This window comes from Panthera onca, chromosome B4 (assembly GCF_046562875.1).
Source record: "Panthera onca isolate mPanOnc1 chromosome B4, mPanOnc1 haplotype 2, whole genome shotgun sequence".
Lineage (NCBI taxonomy): Eukaryota > Metazoa > Chordata > Mammalia > Carnivora > Felidae > Panthera > Panthera onca.
This window is the reverse complement of record NC_138345.1, coordinates 1,879,421-1,901,863: the sequence shown is the minus strand read 5'-3', so window position 1 is coordinate 1,901,863 and position 22,443 is coordinate 1,879,421.

Here is a 22,443-nt window from a genome sequence, read left to right as displayed (position 1 = left end):
GCCAAGTGATGGTTCATTTTAATAATATATTTATTATGAAAATGTAATACCATGTTATTAATAATTTCATTACACTTACAATTACTGTTATCAATTTTCCTAAATCTAACATCACAATGTACTTATTTCATTGATGGCCTCTTATTCTGTCAGGCTAGACTTTGCCTTAGGCTTTTTTTTTGTCCTGATTCAATTTTAATTTGACAGGTCTCAGTTGCTTATTTCATGAGTGTCTACTGTTCTGAAAGTGCGTCTGTCCCATGTTTGTCTGAAAATGTATTCTTCCCCAGAAGATACGAAGAACGTTGTAGCCTGTTCTAATGTGCTCAGATCACAATTCTGTAATCTCCTTGTAGTACAAAATTATCGTGGTGTTAGTGTAAGAATCACTGTTTGTCCATAACGATGAGAAGTACGAAACATACAGCTTTTCGTTTCTGCCAGTCAATGAACTATGGTGTTTATACAATTCAGTCTTCATGACATCCTGTCACCATTACTATTCTCAGAGTTAACGTGCCTCATGCTATCTGATGTTCCCTCTGTACATAACTTACCTTCTGTATTCGGAAGCTCGATTCTCTCTCTATCCTTACAGTGAGGAATTTTACTAGGATATATATATCTTATTTTCTCTTCAAATTCCCCCCCCCCCCCATCCTCAACAAGTCCTTTCAATTTGGAAAACCGAGTACATTTTACCTCAGGAAAATGTTATTTTACTGTGTTTTTGAGTACTACTTCTCTTACTGCTGTGTTCCCATCTGGACTTCGGAGATTTTTCATGTCCTGGTTTTAGTCTCCTCCATAGCTCTCAGATTTTCTCTCATAATATTCATTTCTCTGAATCATTTGACTCCGTGTTATAGAATAATTTACTAATACAATCTCTCTCTGCAGAAAGAGAGAATCCCAATCCCAAGCCGGATTTGCACTGTCAGCTTGGAGCCTAACGTGGGGCTTGAACCCACGAACCGTGAGATCATGAGTTCAGTTGAAATCAAGAGTCAGACACTGAACCCACTGAGCCACCCAGGCGCCCCCCTAATACAATCTCTTAAGTCAGTATTTAAAATCTTCTCGGCGTCCTTGTGTTAATCACTGCCTTGGATGAATTTTTAAAGTTACGGTTATTTTCACTTCCAACTATTTACGTTTTACAGTTCTTCACTTCCTAATAGCTTCTTATAGTTTTAAGTGTAAATTCCTTTTTGTCAAATGGGTAATCTTGTGTGACAGAGTCTTCTTTACGGATTTATGGCAGTGGTGGGAGATGGAATCGTCCCGTCTTAGTTACTCCAGCCATCTATTCACTTAAATGTCCACTGAGTTTTCCTTGCGCGCTCAGTGTTGACAACAAAGGCACAGAACGGATCTGTCTGCATATTGTTAACAGACAATGGGACCCTTGGGCAGAGGCCAGCCTGTAGGCAATACTCAAGAAGATGTGACAATCTTTTGAGCTGGACCAGCAATAAATGGGCTTGCAAGTCTGCTGTTCTGCTGGGATGAGAGGTCACTACCAGGCCTGCCATCTTGTTCCAGACGTAGCAAAGGCCCAAAGGCAGCTTCACCCAAGAGACTTGGTGGGGAATCTCCTTCTGTCCAGTCACCTGTCCGTGGCTGTGGCTAATGGCACAGTGCCCCAGGCTGCAGGACAGGCCGAGCACCAGGGGAGCGCACGTCACTGCTGTGTATTCCCGGATCAAGGTGGCAGGGCCAGACTGCATCGTCCCTCGTGGAATCGTAACGCCGCATCACCATAAAGAAGCAGAGCTTCCTGTGCGGATGGGGAGGCGTCGTCAAGCCGCCTTGTTTCACGAGGTGCCTTGCAGAGGCACCAGGGTTTCTGCGGTAGATGCTGGCGTGTTTCTACGGGATCGTTTTCTGAGTGGCCTGCTCCAACATAAAATTCACTGCGTGGAGGCTTCAGATGGTATCTGGTGAAGGATGAAAGAGGTAAAGAAGCTGTAGAAGAGGCAATATTAATTCCGTCTACTTGGCAATTTTACGAGTGACTCACGGTACTTGAATATCCGTGGAAAGGCCATAAGCATAGATTGTTAAGATCGCACGACATTTTTTTCTGTGTTATTTGTTTCTTCAAGCTGGGGCACAGAAACATAACCAACATCTGGGATGCCTGGGTGGCTCAGTCGGTTGGGTGTCTGAGTTCGGCTCAGGTCATGATCTCACAGCTCGTGAGTTCGAGCCCCGCGTCGGGCTCTGTGCTGACAGCTCAGAGCCTGGAGCCTCCTTCCGACTCTGTGTCTCCCTCTCTCTCTGCCCTCCCCCACTCATACTCTGTCTCTCTCTGTCTCAGAAATAAATAAACATTAAAAAAAAAATTTTAAAAAAAGAAACATAACCAACATCTAAAGTAACCTTTAGGTACTGTGACTTTCCAAATCCCAAATGTGAGCTCCTCGGGTTTCTGTCGGGGCCTGAGGCCAGGTATATCCTTCAGTCCTTCGGAGACTTGGATCCTTGACCACTAGTGTGATGTGCAATATCAAGGCAAAATTTTGGTTGGCAAAGTGGGACAGGTTCCCTGCACTGGAGACCCCTAATGTGGCTTCGTGGAAAAGGCCCAGTGGCAGAAACTGGGCACACAGAGAGGGCTCCGGGGAAGAGGGGGGGGTTTCTGTTTATGCTATTCATGTGCCTTCTTTGAACATCAGCCTCTGCTCGGAAGACATTTAGTGATGAAAGAGTATGTTGATTTCAAATACATTTGCTGTTGGTTGACATGAATATGTGTAATTTTTGGCTTGCATCGCTTTGAGTCATTCTTAGATTTTTAGCACTAAACAAAGTGTCTTCATCAAGCTATTTCTGTGAGAATTGAAATAGATATCTAAACGTGGCAACTCCTTATGCATGCTGTAAGAACATATTTCTTCTTTAGTTTGGCAGTTTGATGATATCACAGTTCCCATTTAACCGTTGAACTCAAAACTTAGAGTCTCCCAAGCTTACAGCACAATGGGCAAGAACGGCACTTTGTGTACGTTTTAGCCCTTACGGCAGGATTCTGCATGTTTTAACCTAATCAAGCCAAATTCTTTCTGCGTAGAATTACATAGTGCAGGACACTGGGAGATATCACAGACCTGGCAGAAAATGTGTTTTAAACGTAGACAGTAACATAATTGAGCTAAAAATGAAGAGTTCGGGTCTGTTCTGTGTTGAAAGGGAGAAGCACTGAAGCTGGCAGGAACAGTATGATTTCAAAATGTGTGCTAAATACTAATTTGTGTCATGGATACTTCATGTCCTCCTCCTCCCCCTCCCCTTAATCTTTTCTCACAGCATGCTCGAGCAGACGAAGATAATAATTAAGCTCGCCCGCATTGTCTTTCACCGTCTTTGGGAATTCATGAAATGAGACAGGAGAATAGGACCCCAAAAAGCTCTTTTTAAAACGTGATATGATATTTATGTCTTGTGAATTTAAATAAATCCACCGACACCCCTGCCCTGATGCCAAGCTTTTCATCTGCCATAGTGCACTCGGGTTGTGATCTCTCGAGGCGGGCAGGGCAGAAGTTCTGGATGTAATGATGCTTGGTTACGGGAATGGAACGCGTGTTGCTGGTGATGCACACTTTTACACAAGAGAACGGATCTGATTTCTACCTCAGGGTATTTCCATAAAACCTTTATAGATACCAGGTTAGAAACAGGGAAGCTCTGTGTCTCTGTAGTCTGGCTTGAATGGTGCAAACCCTCTAAATTTAAAATTACCCGATTCTCAATCTATTTGTTTGACTCAGCTTGACAGAAATCTGGGACAAACACAATGGATTAAGGTCTTTGCCCACACGTGAATCAACTCTTTTCCTTTTTCTGGCTAGAAAATACACTGCCAAACCAGAAAAGGGGTCTCTATGACCACATGCCCTTGAACAGAAGGCTCCTTTCCAGGTTTATGTTGATGATGTGCATTAATTATAAAATCCCAATTATATGGGGCCCTGAGTGGCTCAGTTGGTTAAGCATCTGGCTCTTCATTTGGACTCAGGTCATGATCTCATGGTTCGTGACATCAAGCTCCGAGTTGTCAGTGCAGAGCCTGCTTGGAATTCTCTGTCCTTCTTTCTCTGCCCCTTCCCTGTTTGTTCTCTCTCTCTCTCTCAATCTCTCTCTCTCTCTCTCTCAAAATAAATAAACATTCAAAAATTCCCACTTCTATAATAAATCCATTACCATTTAAGCCCAGCTGCATATCTTAAATCACAGATTTTTCTTTCTCTGTAACAACTGCATCTGTTAATAGAAACCTGCTTAAATACATAAAGTCTTACTAGGTTCTACTTTACCAACACAATGAAGACAAGACACGTTAGGTAACTCTCATTTTAGTGTAGGGTCAGCTTAATTTCAAAATGTTCTTGGTCAAGAACAATGAGAACATACCAACATAAACTAAGATTCATTTTCAGTCCTTACATTACAAACTCAAATAACCATTATAATTGTATGGACATTTTTTGGAGGGGGTAAATTTGAAAAATATAAAAATAAATTCAAATAATATTTAGATACTATCATTTTCATTATTTAGAATTAGTGACAATTAATTGTTTCCAGTTGACAAAGAAAACAAGAAAAAAAAATAAGGAGGTGAAAGATCTGTACCTTGAAAATTATAAGACAGTGATGAAAGAAGTTGAAGAAAACAAAAATAAATGGAAAGATAACCCATGTTCATGAAATAGAAGAATTAATATTGTTAAAATGTCCATACTATCTAAAGCCGTCTACAAATTCAACACAATCCCTATCAAAATTCCAATGACATTTTTCCCAGAAATGGAAAAGGAAGTCCTAAAATGAAACCACAAAAGACTGAATAGCCAAAGCAAGCCTGAGAAAGAACAAAGCTGGAAGCATCACAATTCCTGATTTTAAAACTACTGCAAAGCTACAGTAATCAAAACAGTATGTAATTTGCATAAAAATACATCAGAGGAACAGAAAAGCCCAGAAATAAACCTATGCATAGAAGTTCAACTAATATTTGACAAGGAAGCCAAGAAAACTCAACAAGGAAAGGATAATTTCAAAAAAGGGTGCTGGCGGGTGCCTGGGTGGCTCAGTTAGTTAAGCGTCCAACTTTGGCTCAAGTCATGATCTCGTGGTTTGTGGGTTCGAGCCCCATGTCAGGCTCTGTGCTAACAGCTCAGAGTCTGGAGCCTGCTTCGGATTCTGTGTCTCCCTCTCTCTCTGCCCCTCCCCTGCTCTCTCTCTCTCTCTCTCTCTCTGTTTCTCTCTCTCTCTCTCAAAAATAAATAAACATTAAAAACAATTAAAACTGGTGCTGGAAAAACTGGATATGTACATGCAGAATAATGAAATTGGACCAGTATCTTAATATCACTAGAAAAAATTCACTGAAAATGGATTAAAGACTTAAATTTAAGGTCTAAAACTATAAACCTATTAGAAGAAAATTTGGAGAAAAAGTGTCTTGACGTTGGTCTTAGGAACTCATACAACCCCATAAGGAAAAAAAAAAAGTACGGTTAAAAAAAATGGGCAAAGGACTTTCATAGACATTTTTTCCAAAGAAGGCTATATATAAACAGCTAACAGCTTTGAAAAGGTGCTCCACATCACCTCACACCTGTCAGAATGGCTAGACTCAAAAAGACAAGAGATATGGAGATGAGGATGTGAAGTAAAGAAAAACCTGTGCACCATTCGTGGAAATGTAAATTGGTGCAGTCACTATGGAAAATAACATGGAGATTCCTCAAAAAATTAAAAATAGAGCTAGCATGTAATCCAGCAATCTCACTTCTGGGTATATACACGAAGGAAATAAAACACGATCTCAAAGAGATATAGGAATCCCCATATTCACTGCAGTATTATTTACAAGAGCCAAGGCACAAAAACAACCCAAATACCAACTGATGGATATAGATACATGAATAAGAAAAATGCTGTGTACATATATGTATATTATACAATATGGAATATTATTCAGCCAAAAAAAATGAAGGGTATCCTGCCATTTGGGACAACATAATGGATGGGCCTTGAGGGTATTATGCTAAGTGAAGTAAGGCAGACAGAGAGAGACAAATACTATATGATCTCACTCACATGTGGAATTTGAAACAATAACTTATAGAAACAGAATAGAATGGCAGCTATCAGGAATAGGGAGATATTGGTCAAAGACTACACACATCCATTTATAGGATGGGTGTTTTGGGGATTTAAAATACAACATGCTGACAATAGTTAACAATATTGTATATTACATACTCAAAAGCTGTGAAGAAAATAAATCTTAAATGTTCTCACCTCGCATCCAAAAAAAATAAAAAAAGATTATGTAAGATGATGGAGGTGTTGGCTAACTTACTGTGGTAATCATTTTGCAATGCATTATTGTATCAAATCATCACATTGTATAATGTAAACTTATATATATTTTATGTCAATAGCATCTTAATAAAGCTGGGAAAAAATAAACTACAGATAAAATGTAAATGTATCCTAACATATACCCTATCCCTTTCTCTTCTCATAACACATGAACTCCCAGGAGGCAACAACTTTTATGATTTTGTGTATTATTCTGGGCCATTAACACACACACACACACACACACACACACACACACACACACACACAGACGTGCACTTGCTGAAGAACTTACATCTTCACAGGCACATACACCATATTTGTACACATGTACGTGCATAAAATCATATTTATAATTTGTAAATAGAATTATTTAAAGTACGTTTTAAACATACACATAAATGTTTTCATGGCACACAATTATTTGCAACCTGATGTGTTCATACAACATTGTATTTTTAAGATCTATTCAAATATTTGGGATGCATCCTAGTCTTGTTGGTTGGTCTACACTACTTAAGAATCTTATCGGATGGGATTACACACATCTTGATTTCCTTATTGATAAACATCTAGATTTTCTTCAATGTTTTCTTATAAGAAATATTCAATGGGAGACAACTGGGTGGCTCTTATTATAAGAAATATTCAATGGGGGACAACTGGGTGGCTCAGTCGGCTAAGCAACTTTGGCTCAGGTCATGTTCTCACAGTTTGTGGGTTCAAGCTCCATATCGGGCTCTGTGCTGACAGCTCAGAGCCTGGAGCCTGCTTTGGATTCTGTGTCTCCCTCTCTCTGCCCCTCCCCTGTTTGTACTCTGTCTCTGTCCCTTTCAAAGATAGACAAAACATTAAAAAAAAAAGTAAGTATTCCGTGAACATGTTTGTTCACATCATCTCAGGTACATTTATGAGAACGTCTAGAGTATATAAGTATACATGAATGTGAATATGGACACATACGTGTGTGTGTGCACACTGATGTATGTAAATTGTGCACACACAGAGACAGGAAGATTTTCATGTTGTGCACACATTTACTAGGTTCTTCCAACTTGCTTTCCACGGCAGCTGCATAGTCTATGCTCACACCAGCCAAGGACAGTTTATTTCCTCATATAGTCAGTAATGATCTATATTGTTAGATTTTGAAATAATGCATTCTGAAGGGAAAACATTACTACTCCAATTTTCTTTTCCATGAATATCCATGAGTTTAAGTAAAATCCATTCTTTTTATCAGTTTCGAAACCCTTTTTTATAAATTTCTTGTCCACATGCTTCGTCTTATTTTTCCCTATTAGATTTTCTATTTAAATTTGATTTTGTGGCTTTTCTGTATGTATTCTAACTATGCTTCCTATGTTTTGTTTTATGTTCCACACCTCCCCCCCGCCCAATCTGCACCAGTGTTTAACAAAGCAGTCAATTATTTCTTTGTTTTCCTTCACAGTTTAGACAGTTTATTTTGGCTAATAAAATCCTATGTAATCTAAGTGAAAATCAGATTTTATATTTTCTTTTTAATGGTGTTATTTTGCATGTTTCTGACTTTACTTATCTGGCATTCGTATCTACATATGTAAGAGGTGGGGATTGAGGTGCATTTGGTATTAAATTTAACAAGGTATTCAATTCTTATCTTTCCATAATTATTTTTTTATTTCATTGCTACACTTCCCCCCTTTGCCATATTGCACAATGTGTCCTTAGATTCCCATCTCTATTACATTATATTACATTACGCTATTATCTATTATCTCTATGACATTACATTACACTACACTATTATCTACGTCTGTCTGTATGAAATCCTCACCAGTGTAACTACTACAGCTCAGACATTTTTTTGTTGATATCTGATGGGGAATATTTTGTATGTTTTAAAAACCACCTTCAATATTCTTTTAAACTTCACTAGCCTACATGCATTTTAGAGTCAGGATTTCAAATTCCATAAAGTGCTCTTTTGGTATTTTGACTGAAATTCCATAAAACTGATGAGAAGCATTCCTATTAATGATATTTGACAAATACCTGTGGTACTGTTTCTCATTTACATTTTGGGAACGGAATCTCAGGGTCATTTATTCATTCCTACTGGCAGATGTAAGTTTCAGATTAGATTTGATACTTCAATGCTAATATTATCAGTGTTACAAATTCAGGTATTTCTTTAAAAAATTGTGGCTTCCTATTCTGCCAGAGAGTACAAACTTTGGAGCCAAAGAAAAGTTTGCATTAGTTTTGTACCGTTACAACTTTAAAAAATATACATAGGAGTAGACGCAGATCAATTCTTGGAGAAGTGCTCAATACCTGTGTCTATAAGTTGAACAATAAACCTGTTTCATGAATCAACCTGAGTTCCAGTTTTCCTGAATATGCTTTCTTATCTTTATTACACAAGTCATGGTGTTTTTGGTAGAGGCAAACAAGTGGCTGTGATAACGTCTCTCCAAGAACCAGAAGGAACTGTGGTAAGGTTGTAAAACCTTTGATGCAATTATGTAGGCTTCTTGTCCAATCTTAGGGGATCAGCATCGCATTGAATATGCAATAATTCATCTCCCATAAAATAAAAGTCAGAAAGAGATACTGGGAATGGTGGTAGAAATATGTAATGAATATTGAGAGCAAACTGATAAAAAAAATACAGAACATGATCACTGTTGCCACTATAAGTCATAACATTTGTTTTACGCAATTCCCTTGGCAGAAGGCAGTAAACAAACAATGGTTGAAAATAACAGCTTACCATACATGTTCAATCTTGACTTTTTTTTCCCCAAATGTAGCTGGAATAAAAAAATGGACAAAAATATGCACTGACAGTAGCTGGGTAAACTAGATATGACAGGGCCTGGGTAAACTAGATATTTTAGTAAATTTGTATCAGAAAATATGTGGGACCATATTAATAATGAATTAACCAGAGAAGAGAACACTAGTCTCAAATACACACAAATGCATGCAAATTCAAAAATGGAGATATTCTTGGAGGAGTTCCCAACTTTTTGTTTGGTGTAGAGAAGGGGTAGAGATGTGTGCAGGGTGGTTACTTAATAAAGGGATTATTCCTAGAAGGCCGCACAGGTCCTGTTTTACACTCATGACTTCCAATCCTCAAATTTGAGCACGTCTTGCATACACAAAGAACAAACGGTATTCAGAGCACGGGCTAATCTGCTGCGGGGGGCTCTGCTTCCAGTGGAGATGCTGGCACTCCGGGGTGCATCGTTCCTTAGCTTGGCACTCGAGGGGGGTTTTCAGCCAACTCCCCCCTCCTCGATGCAGCCAGCTGGAACTGAGGCTTGGCAGCTTGCGTGCCAACCCATCAACAACGTGCTCCCTACTTATTATAAATATCTGATTCATCAGGCCGTGGGTAGAAAAGGAAAAAAAAATCGGCATTGTATATTAATTGGAAAAGTCACGTTAAGGTGTCAGCGCACATCTTTTAGCAGAAAGTAGACAATAACCGGCGTCACGAAAAGATACATGTGAGTAGAAAGAGCAGCAAAAACAAAAACCAACAAAACCACAGAAACCAGAAAAGCTGCCACCAAGGAACCAACAAAAATTTTTTTAAGCTTATTTATTTATTTTGAGAGAGAGCGTGGGGGAGAGGCAAACAGAGAGGGAGAGAGAGAATCCCAAGCAGGCTCTGCGCTGAGCGCAGAGCCCGACACAGGGCTCGAACTCACAGACCGTGAGAGCGCGACCTGAGCCGAAATCAAGAGGCACACAGTTAGCCGACTGAGCAGTCTAGGTGCCCGGAATGCTTACATTTTAATTTAATAACTCATAGAAAACTTGAGAAAGGTAAAACTACAATAAATAAAAATAAGTTGGTCTAACAAATGAACGACGCAGACATTTTAAAAATCAACGAGCTAGTAAAATCTTTACTGTTACATAAAGTATAACTAAAATTTAAAAATTAATAGAAAGTGGACTTTACAAATTCAAGAACCTTCATAAAATTAGGACAAATTAAATGTAGAACACAAATGAGGAAATCTGGGAACCAAAAAATTGAATTCAAAAATGGCAACATACACTTTATAGGAGTTAGAGAGAACAGAGAAACTATAAGGGATGATAAACTTTCATGGCTAAACTTAATGTTAAATAAAAATTACATCTGAGTGCCAAGGGAATATGAGTCTTCAGTATGCTGAAGGACATACTCGGCCACAAGCAATACGAATTAAGGAGCTACACATGGAATGCCAGTAACAAAATGAAGCCGCAAAGAGCCTCTCAGAAAAAAAAAAAACAAAAAATGCACCTTCAAAAGGGTAAAGTATGGGCTGACAACATTGACAACGTTCATTCTTTAAGGCAAAGAAACATCACCTCAGTTTCAGAGGGGGGTGGTAATTTTCAAGATAGAATTCCACATCAAACCAAATTATCACTCATTAGAAACACAACTGCAGACATAAAAGGCTTTAGAAAATGTATTCATTATTGAAAGTGAGTCTCCTACTATTATTGTATTGCTTTATATTTCTCCTTTCAGTTCTGTCAATGTCTGATCCATTTAGGTGCTCTCATGTTGGATGTATATGTATTTATAATTGTTGTATCTTTCTAGCAGATTGATCCTTTTATCATCGTATAACATCCTTCCTTGTCTCTTAGTGGAGTGACCGTGAAAACAGAAGACCAATAAACAGGACAACACTATAGACCAAATGGACCCAACAGACATACACGGAACATTTCACTCAACAACAGAATATACATTTTTCTCAACTACACACAGAATTTTTCCAGCACAGATCATGTATTAGGTCAAGAAAACCCACAAGTATTAACAAATTTCAGAAGATTTAAATCCCATCAAGCTTCTTTTCTAAACACAATGGAATGAAAGTAGAAATCAAGAGCAGAAGGCAAACCGGAAGATTTACAAATATGTAGATATTCAACAGCAAACTCGAAGACCAAGAGGTCAAGAGTGAATGAAAAAAGGAAATGAGAGGAAAAACATCCTCAAGAAATTTAAAATGAAAACACAACATTTCAAAATTGAGGGGATGTAGCAAAAGCAATACTAAGAGAAAAGTTTACGGTGATACAAGTTGACATTAAAAATGAAGGTAATAAGGGGGCTCCTGAGTGACTCAGTCGTTTGGGCGTCCGACTTCAGCTCAGGTCACGATCTCAGGTTTGTGGTTTCAAGCCCCGAATTGGGCTCTGTGCTGATGGCTCAGAGCTTGGAGCCTGCTTCGGATTCTGTGTCTCCCTCTCTCTCTGCCCCTCCCCTGCCTTCACTCTGTCTCTCGGTCTCTGAAAAATGAATAAACCTTAAAAAAATAAATAAATAAAAATAAAAATAAAGGCAATATATCCAATTAACAACCTAGCTTTGCTCCTCAAAGAACCGGAAAGGGAAGAACAAACTAAGCTCAAAGATAGCGAAAGGCATTAAATAACAAGCATTAGTGTAGGAGAAAAAGAAAAAGAAATAGAGATTAGAGAAACAACAGGAAAGAAATGAAACTGAGAATTGTGTTTTGAGAAGATAAACAAAATATTCAACTCTTTAGCTGTACTCTTAGAAAAAAGAGAGAAGGTTCAAATAAAGATCAGAACGAAAGAAGAGATGTTACAACTGATGCCACAGAGAAAGAAAGGAGGCAGGGACAACTCTAAACAGTTAAATACCAGTAAACTAGACAATCCAGAAGAAATGGGCAAATTCCTAGGAATATACAACCTTACAAGACTGAATCTTGAGAAAATAAAAAAGTCTCAACAAATCTGTAATCTGTAGGAAAATTGAATCAGTGATCCAAAACTTCACAGCAAAGAAAAGCCCAGGACCAGATAGCTTTATTGGTGAAGTGTACCAAGCTTTTAAAGAAGAATTAACACCAATCTTCCTCAAACACTTCCCAAAAAATGAAGAAGAGAGAATGTTCCCAAACTAATTTTCTGAGGTCAGCATTACCCCAATACCAAAGCCGAGATGAGGACACTACAAGGAATGAAAGCTACAGGCTTTCGCTCATTGAGGATGAATACGGGTGCAAATGTCCTCAACAAAATACTAGCAAACTGAATCCAAGAGCACCTTAAAAGGCTTATACACCCTGATCCAGATGGGATTTGTTCTTGGGATGCAAGGATTGTTTCCACATTTGTAAGTCAATACATGTGATACAACACAGTAACAGAATGAAGGATATAAATCATACAATCATCTCAATAGATGCAGAAAAAGGATTTGACAAAATTAAGCATTCATTTATGATAAAAACTCTCAACAAACTGGGTAAAGAAGGAAAGTATCTCAGCATAAGGCAAACCATATATGACAAGCCCGCAGCTAACATCAGAATCGACTGTGGAAAATAAATAAATAAAAGCTATTCTCCTAAAATCAGGAGAAAAGCCTAACTGTGCACTCTCACTGCTTCTATTCAACATAATGCTAGAAGATCCAGCCAGAGAAATTAGGCAAGACAAAGAAATAAAAAGCATCCAAATCACATGGGAAGAAATAAAATTGTCCGTGTTTGCAGATGGTATGATTTTATATATGGAAACCTCAACTCTATCAAAACACTGTTAGAAATAATTTAAAAATTCAGTGAAGTGGCAAGGTACAAAATTAACCTTCAAAAGTCAGTTGCATTTATATACACTTGTAACAAACTGTCTGAAAAGGAAATTAGAAGATCAAATCTATTTACAATGGCATCAAAAATTATCAAATACTTAGAAATAAATTTAACTAAAGAAGTGGATGACTTGTATAATGAAAATTACACAATACTGATGAAAGAAATTAAAGATACAAACAAAATATAAAGATACCCCATGCTAATGGACTAGAAGACTTAGTTTTATTACAATGCCCATATTACCCAAAGGGATCTATAGATTTAAAAAAAAAAAAATTCCTACCAAATCGCATTGGTGTTTTTACAGAAACAGAAAAAAAAATATCCTGCAATTCATATGAAACCACAAAAGATCATGAATAATCAAATGACTCTTAAGAAAGAGCAAAGCTAGAGGCATCACACTTCCCTGCTTTCAAAATACATTACAGATCCGCATTAAACAAAAGAGTATGATATTAGGATAAAAACAGACATGTAGATTAATGGAACAGCATAGAGAGCCCAGAAATAAACCCAGATTACACGGTCACTTAATGTTGCACAACGGTGCCAAGAACACACAACGGGGAAAAACAGTGTCTTCAACAAATGGTGTTGGAAAAACTGGGTATCCACGTGCAAGAGAATGACACTGGATCCTTACCTTACAACACACACAGAAACTTCAACTCAGAATAGGTTGAAGACTTAAACATAAGACCTGAAACTTTAAAATTCCTAAACCACACAGGGGAACAACTTCATATTATTGGCCTTAGAAACGATTTCATGCATAGGACATCAGAGTCTCAGGCAGCAAAAGGAAAAGTAGACAATTCAGATTACATCGAATTAAAAAGCTTCTGCACTGCCAAAGAATCAGTAGAGCGAAGAGGTAACTTATGGACTGGAGGAAAATATTTGCAAACCATATATCTGATAAGGTGTTAATCTCTAAGATACATAAGGAACTCCTACAACTCAGTAGGAAAAAAAAAACCCAATTTTAAAAACAGTTTAAGCACTTGAGCAGATCATTCTTCAAAGAAGACACACAAACAGTTAAGAGGTATATGAAAAGATTCTCAGCATCACGAATCATCAGGCAAACGTAAATCAAAACCACAATAAGATATCAATGCACACTTGCTAAAAGGGCTAAAATAAAAATGACAAGGAATAATAGGTACTAGTGAGGATGTGAAGAAAAGGAACCATGATATATACTGTTGGTAGGAATGCAAAATGGTGCAGCTGCTGTGGGAAACAACATGGGCATTCTCTTCAAAGTTGGAAATAGGACTGCTATGTGACCCAGAAACCCCACTTCTGCGTATTTATCCAAAGAAATGGAAATGGGTACCTCGAAGAGCTGTCTGTATCCCCATGTTCACTGCAGCGTTATTGACAGCCGTGAAGATGTAGAAGCAACATAAATGTCCATCGGCAGACGAATGGATAAAATGAGGCGGCCTATCTATCCAATGGAATATTATAAAATCTTTAAAAAGGAGGAATTTCCACAATGTGAAACAACATGGATGAAGTACAGGACACGACACTAAATGAAATAAGCCAGTTTACAGATGGACAAACACTGTCTGATCGCACTTATGTGAAGTCTCCAAAACAGTCACGTTCATAGCATCCAAGAGTAGAATGGTGGCTGCAGGGGCTGTGAGGAGGGAGAGGTGGGGACTTATTCATAGGGCACAGAGCTTCAGTTAGGCGAGATGAGTAAGTTCTAGAGATGTGCTGTGTGACATTGTACAATAGTCGACAACACTGTATTGTTCACTTAAGAATCAAGAGGCTGGGTCTCACGATAAGTGTTCTTCAAAAAAGTAAAAATCTAAAAACATAAACATTCACAAAGTTTTTGAAAAAAAAATTAAATGAATTTTACAAAAACTCTTTCAGGAAAAGAAAGATTAGAACGTTCCTCGGAAAGATTAAAATCTTATTTAATAAAAAAGAATACATGAGACTCAAGAGTGGATTGAGCCATTCTTCTGGTAGATATAGTAACAAAAAAGGCAGTCTTAAAGCCAGGTTAAAAATAATAAATCTTGGGGCGCCTGGGTGGCACAGTCGGTTAAGCGGCTGGCTTCGGCTCAGGTCATGATCTCGCGGTCCGTGAGTCCAAGCCCCGCGTCGGGCTCTGTGCTGACAGCTCAGAGCCTGGAGTCTGTTTCAGATTCTGTGTCTCCCTCTCTCTGACCCTCCCCCGTTCATGCTCTGTCTCTCTCTGTCTCAAAAATAAATAAACGTTAAAAATAAATAAATCTGTAACATAAGGACATGGTACAAAAGTAAAAAAGATTAAATGTGGATAATCTCATCATATAAGAGTGTAATGAATTTAAGTACTTTTAACCTTGGCAAGCGATTTTCCTTGAAACTCAGTGACACAACATTCTATGACGTATGTGACAAATAATATTTAGATAACTATAATATTGCAAATGTTGTTTATTGGATTTCTATTTTTTAAATCATCACATATGTACATTGAATGACTGGAAATTGCATACATTCAGCAATTTGTTATCCACAAAATGGTATGGTTAAGTCTAATATAAAATATAAAGATGTAGATAAGGGGCACCTGGGTGGCTCAGTCGGTTAAGCATCCAACTTTGGCTCAGGTCATGATTTCATGGTTCTTGAGTTTGGGCCCCACATCGGGCTCTGTGCTGACATCTCAGGGCCTGGAGCCTGCTTCGGATTCTGTGTCTCCCTCTCTCTCTGCCCCTACCCTGCTCACAGTCTCTCTGTGTCTCTCAAAAAATGAATAAAAACATTTAAAAAAACTTTTTGAAAAGATGTAGATAAAAAAGTTGATTATGAAAGTGTTTTTATGGATAAAGAGGTAACGAAGATAAAACTAAAGGCAACAAAATAACAAGAATGTTTTAGGAAAGGAAGATGAACAGAAACGAGGGATGTATTGATATACCGCGGAGGTATAAATGCTTAAATCTGAGGAGTGACCAGCCAGAGGAAGAACAGGGTGGGAAAGTCAGAGACACAGTTTATGGACCATATTTTTCATTTAGATTCCATTTCATTTAGATTTCATGAATGAAGTTTATACATGTGTGCTCATGTAATTCAAAGACGCAATCATCACAAGAAAACACCCATAACGTCCTCCCAGGTTCTTACCATCACAGTTACTGATTTCTAATGCCCTATAATACCTCCTTCCTCTGGAAGGTTTCCAAGATGTCATTGGGGAGGGAGAGGAGAGGGAGGTATTCGAATGGTCTCTGGGACTTTTCTAAAAGATGGTAATACAGCAGCAATACCCAACACTTTTCATAAAATTCAGTGGATACCCACTTTTGCAATGGTGGTGTGTGGACCACAAATCCACATCCAGCAAAATACAACCAGCAAAAATTATTTTTAAAAATGATGCAGTTTTTTTTAGGACATGTCCTAAGGGAGCCATTGCCTCCACCCCAGCTCAGAGGTTTTGCCCAGGGGGAGGCAGACAATAAGAGAACCCCAAAGGTCCCCACAAACAAGCTGACTTCATCTGGAAGAGAGAGTAGAAACCTAGCCAGAAATAAAATTCTCACTCCTTTCCAAACCATATCCTATTCAAATAAATGAATAAATTTATTCTTATGGACTGCATGTTTGTGTCCCCCTAAAATCATATGTTGAAGCCTTAACACCTTTTGTGACTATCTTAGGAGATGGGTCCATTGGGAGGTAGTCAGGGTTGGATGAAGTCATGAGAATCGGGTCCCAATGAGGAGATCAGTGTCCTTATAAGAGAAGACACCAGAGAGCTCTCTATCGCTCCCTCCCCTTCCCCCCACCCTTGCCATGTGAGGACTCAGCAGGAAGGTGTCCGAAACCCTGCAAGAGGCTCCCACCGAACCGTCCATGCGAGCACTCTGATCTCAGACTCCCAGCCTCTAGAACTGTGGAGAAGCACCTGTTGAACTGTTCAAGGCACCCAGGCTACAATATTTTATTATGGCGGCCTGAGCTGACTATTACACTTCTATGGAGCAGGATAAAGCTCAAAATGTAAGAAGACAATTTTAATAATACTACGGAAATATGGGAAATAAGAGCCCATGAACATAATTTTGAAATATACATTAATGTGTTGAACTCTTCTCAATTCGAAAAGGACAAAAGAGAAACACAACAAAGGGAGCCCCCCAAAAGCTAGAGTGTTAAAACATTGATCTATTATAAAAAGAGTGGTGAAAGACATCACTATGTTGTTAACTATTTACTTTAAAAAACTAGATAGCATCTCTTTGCACTCTCTTGGAAATGCAGGAAAGTGGTGTGGCTGCAGGAGACAGGAAAAGATAGGTGAGATCCCACAGCAACAGGCGAGAAACAGTGTTGCTGGCACTAGGAGGCGTGGTAAAAACACAGCAGAAATCAAAGTGGCATTCAGGCTGAAAGACACGAATCCTCACTGCAGAGACTCGAATCGGTGATAGAAATATCAACACTCATCACGTCTTTTAGACTAGATGAAGCAAAAGGAAGAATTAAAAAAAAATACAGGAAGAAAGAAAACTTTATTGGATTGGAAAACAACCTGAATCCATAAAGCAAAAGATCTAAAGAGCAGACCTCCTTGAGCGAGGGAGGCCCAATTTATGAGGGCAACTGCCCCCTTTCCAAAGCAAAACACACCAGGAAGGGAACACATGCGGACACACATACACACATTCTTTTAAATTATGCAGGCTCTATGTTTATAAAGATGCTTCCACAAAACTCCTTCTATATCTAAGCAGTCGCTTCAATGGTAAAACTGGGGTTAACCCTAGCGCGCATTAGACTCACAAATTCATTTTGTATGGCAGGGACTCCAAATTCCCATTTAGAGCTGATGACCTTACCTCTCCCGATAAGCCCTGTCTTTCCGGGCATCTGGGTTTTGCTTGTGCTCAAAGTTTTCTCTATTCTTCTCACTACCAGGTCACCAGCACGGTATGTTTTGTATTTTCTTTCACATTTTGGGGCCCTTTGTTAGGAGAAAGTACAAATCCAATCAAATGTAGCAGCTGCGTCCCGCGCACGGCAGCTTTTGTTCCGTGGTAATTGGGGCTGGTTCCAGATGGTGGTATTAATTACTGATTTCAATTGCATTTTGACTAATAGCAGTTCACATTATACAAATCACATTCCCTTATGTCCTTGAATTGACAGATAAATATATTCAGTACATGTTATGAAATCATACTCTCTGAGTTACGGCCTGCATTACCAAACCAAGAGACAAACTTTCTTTTCCCTCTGCTACTTTAAGCCTTTGGGATAGTTACCAATACTCAAGAATTTATATATATAAAATAACATAATATATAATAGTTATATATAGTATACATAACAACATAATTATATAAAGGTATGTAACATAATATATAATATATTATATAATATAGTATAGTATAGTATAGTATATATATTTGGCCTCCGTTTTCTTCCCAAATCAGTAGATGGCACAATACCATGGAATACGGTCTGTAGAATTAGGAGGGACATAACTGTAACCCTGAATTATAGAAGCAATACATGAGTCCATTACATCAATTAAAATAATACAAATTACACTATATGAAATATAGTAAAAACTACATACAGACGACTTAAAGTTCTAAATATTTCCATATTCCGTTTAAAATTTATGCTATGAAAATCACATAAACTATATTTTTGTAACTATGTAAAGCATGCTCAAGCTGTATTATATAATATAAAGTATCACAGCCTTAATATCTGTGCTACGTACACACTCGTTCTGAAAAATTGACCAGGTTAGACTCCAGTTAGCTGAGGGATAAATCAGTTTCGTTGCTGTCGTTGTTGTTGCTGTTGCTGTTGCTGTTGCTTTGCTAGCTGGTCGGCTGATTTTAACCGGCATCATGATATTGAATTGGCTGACGGTAGACACAGCCAACACTCCCCAGATGAGTTTAATAATAACAGTTGCCAATATCTCTTGAGTTCCTGCTCCGGGCCAGCTCTTGTTAAGGAGTGCTGATGAGGACAGACTCATGCTTTTCAAATCAACTCTATATAACAATATAAATGCTTAAAAATGTTTTAAATAAGTACATAATGCCACTATAAGCAACTTTACAATTAAGATCATTGAGGAAAATCACATTAGATGTCATCAGCGGTGGGTAGGATATAAGCAGAAGTGTGAAAGCATTTCTGTGCATCACGGCAATTCAATAGATGCATGTTTATTTCCTATACTGAGAGAGTTACACAAATGTTAATGTGTATTTATAGTATCTGAATGCCCAGGTATTACTCCTCGAAAATTACTGGAGAAAAAAAATACAAAGAAAAAGAATATATCAGACAAAAGAAAAGAGCAAGGCAATATTAAAATATAAAATCTGAAATAAGCGTACAAGCTACAACCAAGTATTTCTGGTATTACGATAGGTGTTAATGGGTTGAACACACTTACTGAATGAAAATCTCTCAAAAATTCTTTTCAAAAAATTCAAAAATATGGCATATTCCATTTCTGTACATTAAAAGCGAACAAGTGGGAACCAAATTAAAAAACGCTAACACTGCAATCCCTCAAAAAAGAATGAAACGTTTAGGTCTAAGCAGAACAAAATGTGTAATGGACTAATACGAAGGAAGACACAAAGCGTTAAAGAATATCTCAATAAACGAAGCAGCTTACTACATTCATGGGTTGGGAAACTCAAAATAGTAAGGGGGCCAGCTCTCCCCAAATTAGGTATAGTTTTAATGTAGTTCCTATTAAATTCCAGGCAAAATGTCTACAGATAAGCTTTACAGTAAAGTTTATATCAAAGGACAAAGGGGCTCTGATAAAACAAGTTTGAAAACGAAGAATGAAGGTGACAGTTTCACACTACCCAATATTACCACTTAACCCTACAACATCAAGACATGATTGCGTTAGCAGAAGAATGTCAGCTTAGATCATAGGAATATAATAGAGAGCTGAGGAAAAAACATACACAATTATAGCCATCAGATTTTTTTTCTCCAACTGAGTTTTGGCAAATGTGCAAAAAGCATTTTAATGAAGAGAAAAATAATCTTTTGAACAAGTGGACATTCACAGGCAAATAAAAGAATGTCAACCCTAACCCTCGTACCTTTTAAAAACATAACTCAAGATAGTTCATAGATTTAAGATTAAAACTTAAAATATAAAACTTAGGAAAGAAAATACAGGAGAAAATCTTGCAGATTTAGGAATAAGCAAAGAGTTCTTAAACATGTCACCAAAAACATAAAAGAGAATGGTCAATAAGTAAGACTTAACCAAAATTAGTAAACAGTTTGCTCTGCCAAAGCCTCTGTTCAGGGGCCGAAGCTTCTCCATATCTGTAAGTACACTGACCAAGAACTTGTAGCCAAAAAATGTAACGAACTTTCAAAACTCAACAGTAAAAACCAAATACTAAATACATTACAAAATGGGGAAACAGTAAGAATGGACACTTTTACCAAGAGGGAGATGTGGTCATAAGTGAGCACGTAGAAGGTTTAATTTCCTTCGTCATCAGAGGAATGCAGGCGATAGCCATGTTATCGAGATACAGCTGAAGGTCACAAAATCAAAGGCAGGTAGGGAGGCAGAAAAACAAGACTTCTCATGCATTGTTTTGTGTTTTTTTTTAATATAATTTATTGTCCAACTGGTTTCCATACAACACCCAGTGCTCATCCCAACAGGTGCCCTCCTCAATGCCCATCACCCATTTTCCCCTCTCCCCCAACCCCCATCAACTCTCAGTTTGTATTGAAGAGTCTCTTATGGTTTGCCTCCCTCCCTCTCTGTAACATTTCCCCTCCCTCCCCCCCACCATGGTCTTCTGTTGAGTTTCTCAAGATCCATATGAGTGAAAACATATGGTATCTGTCTTTCTCTGCCTAATTTATTTCACTTAGCATAACACTCTCCAGTTCCATCCACTTTGCTGCAAATGGCCAGCAACTGACGAATGGATAAAGAAGATGTGGTTTATACATACAATGGAATACTACTTGGCAATGAGAAAGAATGAAATCATGCATTGTTTTTGAGAATGTGAGATGGTGTGGTGACTCTGGAAAACGGACAGACCCCGTATGATTCAGCAGTCATACTCCTGTGGATTCATCTAAGGGATATGGAAACTTCCGTGGACATGAAAATCAGTATACAAAGGTTCATACCGGATTTCTGTTTAATAAGCCCCAGACTGGAAAGAATCAAGTATCCTCCAGTGGGTGGATGACTAAACACTCTGTACATATCCACTACCCGGCAATGAAAAGGAATAAATGCTTTCGGTAAGGAACAACTTGGGTAAACCTCAAAAGCATCGTGCTGAAGGAAAAAGACTTGTCTCAAAAGATCGCACACTGTCGACTTCCTCCATAAACCGTCTTGAAATAACACTGATAGGGAAACGGAAAACAGATTGTGACTGCCAGGAGTCAGGGAAAGACAGGGTGACTATGAGGCGGTAACATGCGGGATTTCACTGTCGTCAGGGAACAGTTCAGAATCTTGATCGTGGTAAGTTAAACATGTGAGTGGATGAAGATGCACAGAGGCATAGAGTTCACACACACGTACACACACACACACACACACACGCACACACACGCATCAAATACATGCAAACCTTGCTGAAACCTGAATAAGACAGTTACTCTGCTTAACAGCACAGCACCAGTGCCAACTCCCTGGTTTTACATTTTTAAACATTTATTTATTTTTGAGAGAGAGAGAAAGACAGAGCTCGAGCGGGGGAGAGGAAGAGAGAGAGCAAGCGAGACACAGAATCTGAAGCAGGCTCCAGCCTCCCAGCTGTCAGCACAGAGCCTGATGCGGGGCTCGAACCCACGGACTGTGAGATCGACCTGAGCCCAAGAGTCGGACGCTCAACAGTCGAGCCCCGCAGGTGCCCCGAGCATTCCTTACACAGGAAAACAAGATGCTGTTGTTGGAAGAATCTAGCTAAAGGGCACACAAAATCTCTCTGTGCGATTTTGGATTCTTCCTATGAATCTTTAATTATCTCAAAATGAAAATACATTTTTAAAAACATTAAAAAATAAAAAAAGAAACATTTAAAAAAACCTTACTGAGAAACATCAAAGATATGAGGAAGCAGATTGAATTGTGATCATCCAAAATGAGGAAACACAATAGCATATTATTCATATATGTATATATACGTGTCATGTGTATCACGTACATCTATCACGTTTATACACATATTCTCTTGAAGTGATTCATAAGGTTGCTAAGACTCTGACCACGATCTCAAGCGCCATTCTGATATATTTGGATAAAGGAAATAAGATTTTCGAGAATGTTCCTAAAATTTATTGTTCTCACAAAATATATATAATTCGTCTAAAATAAAGTTCAAGGTAAACAAATAAATCAAAA